Source organism: Pollicipes pollicipes, unplaced genomic scaffold (genome assembly GCF_011947565.3).
Source record: "Pollicipes pollicipes isolate AB1234 unplaced genomic scaffold, Ppol_2.1 Scaffold_4219;HRSCAF=4965_pilon_pilon_pilon, whole genome shotgun sequence".
In the NCBI taxonomy this organism is placed as follows: domain Eukaryota; kingdom Metazoa; phylum Arthropoda; class Thecostraca; order Pollicipedomorpha; family Pollicipedidae; genus Pollicipes; species Pollicipes pollicipes.
This window is the reverse complement of record NW_023596448.1, coordinates 24,355,138-24,361,972: the sequence shown is the minus strand read 5'-3', so window position 1 is coordinate 24,361,972 and position 6,835 is coordinate 24,355,138. Positions and strand designations below refer to the sequence as shown.

Genomic DNA, 6,835 nt, shown 5'->3' with positions numbered 1-6,835 from the left:
GACGGCGTATCAGCTGACCCGACTGATCGCCTGAGGCGGGGTCGCGACCCTTTGGTGAAGCTGCCCTTGTCGGTGAGGGCCGCTGCGGCAGCCACGCGCGGCCGCTGGCTGGGTCGTCGTGCTCTGCGGTCGCAAGTACTTAAACGCCGAGCAGTGCGAAACTACGATGCATTGCTCATGTTCACTTGTCGCTTTATTCCTCCCCGCATACATCAGTCGAGTGCCAACAGGGCAATCGATCTTAAACGTTTGACACTCAGAATGGCAGTAACCTTCATATGAGACATCACAAAAGGGAGCCCTCATACCGTGTCACAAGTCATCAATTTCTGCAAATTTGTTTGCACTGCGCGTTGAGCGATGTGATGTAATACAAACCTGCGGGAAGGAGTCGACAAGAAGACGTTTTGCTGACCTCAGCAAGTGTAATGGTCACGCTTTGGCTGCCAAAGCGTTCGGAACTTATGAGGTACACGTCAACCGAATCCCCGCACCAGGGGACTGTCAATAGACGTAGCTCTGGCTGGGATACTGCTGGTATCCGTTGCCAAAAGGCCGCTGGAAACCACCAAAGCCTCCGCCAAACGTCTGCTGGTTGGAGACGGCATTGGTGTTCGAGAACCTCTTGTTTCCGAACAGTCCCGAAGAGCCGAAGTCAGAGGCGCTGGCAGCATTTCTACTGATCGCATTGCCTCTTGCCGCACCCTGGAAGGCCCAAAGTGACTTAGCTAATGCATCAAAATCGTCAGCTGCCCGGTGTATCCAAGGGTACAAGACTAAAAGGAAAATGTAAGGGCCCCGCGTAGTATTGTGTCGTTATGCTTCGAACTTCCTTAGCTTCCATCCAACCCAATCCGTCTCCGTGCTCGCTTTTAATGTAAATATGGTGCAAATGTCTGACGGATTAAGCAATGTTGTCACCAACATTCGCAGACCACACTTTCGATCTATCTGACGTAATAGTTAAGTCCTTGCCAGGCGGCGAGGCCCTGTACGATTTTTGTTCTCTTACCGAGGCGGTGGCGCTGACTTGTGTGATCCGGGAGTTCTGGAAGGGACCGCCGCTGACCCCAGACACCACATTGCCGGCGGCACTTCCGGTCGCCTGGCTGTTCTGACCAAACAGACCTGGGAAATAGCCCTGCGGGAACGCAGCGGCGCCAGCGACCACGCAGAGCAAGATGGCCACGGTCTTCATAGTTGGAGGGAGCTGGAAGCACCGCGATGAGTTATGATCGAATCTAGCCCGACCAAGCAGCACTCGTTGCCTGGATTTCAGATAAAATGCATCAATTGAGGGGAGAAGGTCACTTTGACTGCCCAACGAGGTCAACTCCAGGACAGAACAGGACAACTTCAGGCGGTGCTAGAAGAAAGTTTAGCCATCGTTAGATGACCCGTTGCATAAAGGTCGAAGTGTATGGCAATAACCCAAATCAATACTACGAACGGATTCGAATGGCGGTATGCTGGGTGCGCTGCTTAAACAACGGGTTGCTGCGCAACCCGTTGCTATTGTGAAGCGACCACTTACTTTCTGTCTTTTCACCTGGAGATCTTGCCGTGGTCTGCAGTCCCTGTGCTGGGCTCTTGCTTTATATGCAGGTCCACGGAGCGGACGCCGCTGGCCACGCGGGAAACCCTCACCCCGGCGCCCCTGGCCATTATTGGAACAACTCCGCCAGCGTGAGTGGTCAAGACTCGCAAGGGCTTCTGCCAGAGATGTGCATGGCTCTTTGCAACCAAACCCATCAACGTTCTGTTTGGCGGAAACGAGCAGCTTTTCGCGTACTTGAAGCAGACATTTTGCTGCGAGATGACCACAGCATACAATGCATGTATACTTATCTCCGAGCGTTGCATGAAATGGCACGCGTAGCTACTCTCCAGCGCCGGAAATGAGAATGCATATCGCGGATGATGCAGTCGATTTAGTGAGGGTTTAGAAGGAAACAAAGCTGGCTTAGCTTACGGACTTCATCACTGGGTAAGGAATCCAAGAAATCAGCACCAGGAGGTGCGCAAGTTCCCATACACCATGCTAGTATATTTTTGAAAGTAGCTATCAGCACAGCATACGGACTTAAGGTTAGACTACCTCTAGGGATATGGTAATTGTTGCTTAATGACATCAATGCCGTCCTTTCACCAGCTAAGATCCAGCCTCAGTGTTTCAAGACACTGCTTGACTTTTAAACAACTATGCCCCATGACTACCCGACTGGCATCACTTGGTGCAGCCACTTCGTTGTTTCAGTAATTGTAACTCACTTTCTCTTGTATGCGTGCCAGCGTCATGAAACTATTCATTGAGAGCAAGGTCTATTTATTTTCACCAGTAACCTTAGCCACCTCGGTTTGAAACGAGTACAAAAGGTAATTGTCCTGCCCAATATAGTTTAAGCCCACGTATGACTAACAGCATTCGTTAAATTTCCGGTGGTGATGTCTTAATGCACGAATTTTTCTTAACAGTGCCTATACCATTGGCCGTCTTGGCAAATCAGGGTTTCCTCGTGATGAACGCTTTCCAAGAGCCGAAGAACTGAGTGTCGGGCCCAACCCCGGTGCTAGACGGTCGCTCTCGCGAAGTAAGCCTTTCCATGAGGGATGAGATGCTCTCTAAGTCAGGCGCATTGAGAAGCAGGTTAAAGTGAATGGTCTACATTGAAATATATGAAAGCAAGCATCAGATATGATGAAATAAGCTAACTTATAACTAATGGTTTACTTCTAAGTAAAAATAATCCTCCAGAAAATACAATTTCTCTCTTTAGTACATATACTCCTGAATACCCCGTTGTTTCATTGCGTCAGATGGCATTTCAGTTCAGAAGCCTACAACAACGTGAAACAATCCCTTTGAAGCTCAATTTATTTCATACCTTATCAAAACCAAGAAGAATTTTCCGAATGAGTTGGCTGGCTTCACAGCAAAGCAAACTGCTATCGTCGGCGGTACATGGTTCGACTCCGTCGCATGGCAGCAGAACCAGCGGGGACAGATGACAGGTTTCTGATCTGCTCTTTGGCTGGGCGTCGTGGTTCCAGTGGCGCCATCTGGCAGCACGTCGGCCAAGCTCCACCGACGGAGTTGTTCTAACATAACAGCGGACCTTGGGTTAACTCCAGTTAGAACCGACAAGTGTCGTTCTAACATAACATCGGACCTTGGGATAACCCCAGTTAGAACTGAATGAGATATCGTTAATTCCCCATAATCGATGCTATTCAAATCTGTGCGACCTTTTTAGAAATTTTAGTTCAACATTGAGAAAAGCTTTTCTATGGGCCTCGTAAAGGCGTAGCTCATTTAGGTTTACGGCAACAATTTACTTATGACTGTGTTCCATTTGGTGCACGTGCTAGCTGTCATATTATGCACGCATTGTGCCATCTACTTTCCAGTTTTGATTGAATTCGTCGATTATTTGAGTGCCTCAGCTTCGTCTCTGAATAGCATGAACAAGGTAAGTGATTATATCATAGCTCAATAAAGACTTAGTTTATGTTTATGTTGAATTCGAACTTCATAATTGGCCAAGCACATGTCTTCTAACAACTGTTATGTGGAATACAACATGGAGGATATCACAATAATGCTGTGAAATTGGTCCCGATATCATTCAATAGAATATAGGATTCATGAAGCCGACTCAAGCGGCATACCATATGAGAAAAGAGTAGCACTGGCTGACCCGGAGATACTGACTACGGCAATGAACACCTTGTACGTGGCATTACAAATTTTAAAACTTTCGCAAAGTCTCGCTCAAGTCCACTTTGTTTCATACCGTTTACCATCACTTTCTTACGCAAGCCGCCTGACTGAGCTTGAAGACATCTCCGGTAAAAGCGACTCTTAGGAAGCACCCTTCAATGAGGTATAAACTTGTCTACTAACAGTCAAAAGCATTTTTAAGATGTTTTTCAAACACACTTATCATGCACCTATTCTGCGCGATGGAAACAGCAGTCATCTATTGCCTGTAGAATATAAACCACCTTAGTTATTCGCACCTCAAAAGTCGATTTTGCCTGCCAACTGTCAGTGCCTTCGCAAGTCACTTGGTGCCATGTCGTTTTCCCCTCCCAAGGCCAGGGGGGGGAAGAGCAGAGGATAGAGAGGAGAGAAAAAGAAGAGAGGACGCAGAGAGAAGAGAGAGAGAGAGAGAAGAGAGGAGAGAGAGAGGAGAGAGAGAGAGAGAGGAGAGAGAGCGAGAGAGAGAGAGAGAGAGAGAGAGAGAGAGTCGAGAGGAGAGAGAGAGAGAGAGTAGAGCGAGAGAGCTGAAAGAAAAGAGCGAGAGTACGAAGATAAAAGAGTAGCGACCATCCATCGGATAATGCTCATCTTTAGCGCTATCTCTCTCTCTCTCTCTCTCTCTCTCTCTCTCTCTCTCTCTCTCTCTCTCCATCTCTCTCTCCCTCTCTCTCTCTCTCTATCTCCCTGGGTCCCGTTTGCTCACAAACCGGTTTGTCCTCTGATGACGCTCTGCTCCCCCGGATGCTGGGATTCCACTGGCGTGTTGACATCGAGTCAGGCCACGCATACAAAGCACAAAATGGAAGCCAATAATGATTCATGAGTAAGTTTAATCACGCACCAGGCACAGCCGGTCACTAAAACCCAGATAACAGGAGCAACGAAATGATGTAAGCGTGTTTTAGGTACCTCACATTAAAATTTCAGGTAACTAGCACTGTGAGAATTTCAGTTGACTCACATTCTAGCTTATCAAAATTAGTCGATGCCGTTTTGCATTACGCTGGCTGAAATCCGTGGCGTTGACATTGTATTGACTGCCACGGCTACAGCCCCCCCCCCCTCACCACGCCCACATACACGTCAGTACCCCAGCGGGCGTCGTCGGCTCCGCAGTGGAGTGGCGATGTCCTCTGATGACAGCACGCGCCGTGTTAGTTCCCGCTCGGCCTCGGTGACGACTGTTCAGTGTGGAGGGAAGGGAGAGGGGTCGCGTTATAATGCCAGCATTAACCAGACTTTGTATGCCACTGGCTGACAGCATGATTGACAGACAGCTGCATCATTCCTCACATTGCTTAAAATGGAAGATGTGGTTATCCGGCGGCCAGTTATGATGCATCACCTTCAGATAACGACGGTCAAAGGTGCGGTGCACAGGTATTTGACCCAGTGTATCAAGCTCCCTTAATGGCAAGCCTTGCACTGCCGTTCATACGTGTCCCCGGTCAGCAATGATATTTACTTGGCATTAAAACGACGACCGAAATCCACCAGCAATCTGGTGTCATGGAGAAAAGCATTGCTCTATGATCCAAAACTTCTTCACGGGGGAAAACACGGCCGGGAAGAAAAAAGCTGACGTTTTTGCCAAAGTGGTCTTCACCAATTGACACCAGCTCCCTTGACACATTTCGATCACCACTGTAAAATGCTTAATCCTTCGACCAAAAATGATATAGGCGATAAGTTTACCTGGCGGAAAACTGAAACCGTGATCCAGTCTACACACAGCTGGTCGGATGCACCTTAACTGGGGATGTTTCCTCTGCGCCATGCCCCCGCATACGGCCATAGACGAGGAGCCACAGGAGCAGCGCCGGCGATGATAGGATACGGGGCAATGGGTGGTCCTCCTCCCCCTCCCGTAGGCGATCGCTGTCACCGAAGAGGTGAAGGATGTGCAGCACAAATCATATTCTCTCAGATTTTGTTTATCTGCGTGCGGCATATTTTGTGCACCATACTCTAGGTCTACTTGACCATACTTACATAACTCGGCTGAGATAGCTCTCCGGGCTATCCTCCCTCGGTGTGTCAATATCTGCACAAGAACTGTCGTGTGCTTGTACATATGTTAACATCACGTTCGTTATACTAATACCCCGTCTAGATTACCCAAAAATTGCTGCACAAGTCGCTTATGTTTGCTGCCATCCGTAACAAAGGCGAATACGTGGGACATAATTATGATTCTAGATTCAAGGTAACGGTTTGGTTCGCGGGCGTTTGTCTCGCTACGATCCCGCGTGACCCAAGGTCACGACTTGCCGATGCCATCGTCCTCGGAAGCAGCGTGGGGCCATCAGGGGATGGAGAGTGTAGCTCTACGAAGCGGAAAAGCAGATGTCACGATAAGCGGACGCTGGCGAGGCTGGGCGGATTTTCCCGAGGTCAGGAGGAGGAAACGGAGTGAGCGAAGGGGAGCGAGGGGGAATCGGGCGAACGCGCTCAGTCTGGATCCACCGGTGTACATGTTTTAGCATGCTGACTCATCGTGATGAGTCTTCAACGACCGAAATATCGCCAAGCTGCCACAGTGATCTTGTGGCGAGAAGGGCATGACAAGGTTTGGACGAAATGAGAGGGGGACGAATGAAAAGGATGGATGATGCGCAAGCCGCGATGCAAGGTTTGCGAGACAAGTAGTCGCCAGATAAGATAAAACCTGCATTTTTTATTTTGGCCCATGCCCATATGAGCAGTTTTTGATAGGGTATGGAGTAGGCTGCAGGGCGCTCGAGATACAAGCTCATAGTTTCGGCGGAGAGACAATCCCGTTGTAAACTTGCAGTTTCAGTGGAGAGAAAATCGCGGGATGAGCACGGCTTTTAGCTCACGCCCAACACACTGAAGAAATCTGTACGCCGCAACTGTAAACACAATCATACGGTGACTTAGCTCTAGAACAGGATAATTATAACTTACACAATGACACAAGGCACTAGAGGTCCCAGCAAAAAAAACATAAGCCGATTGCATCAGAACAAAATTTAGGTGGAACTTGGGCCTTTAGCGGTGGTTTTGAGTCACTGCCAGCTATGTACCTAACATATATAAACAAATCTCGAA

General features: G+C 48.7%; 1 long non-coding RNA gene across 1 annotated transcript; it reads right to left on the bottom strand.

Annotated features, from left to right (window-relative positions):
- Positions 1–518: 518 nt before the first annotated feature.
- On the bottom strand, positions 519–1,610 carry LOC119094888 (uncharacterized). Its single transcript, XR_005093839.1, has 3 exons — positions 1,535–1,610; positions 1,013–1,210; positions 519–705 (listed from the first exon to the last, which is right to left on the bottom strand). It is a non-coding gene; the product is annotated as an uncharacterized LOC119094888 (long non-coding RNA).
- Between the last annotated feature and the right edge of the window lie 5,225 nt (positions 1,611–6,835).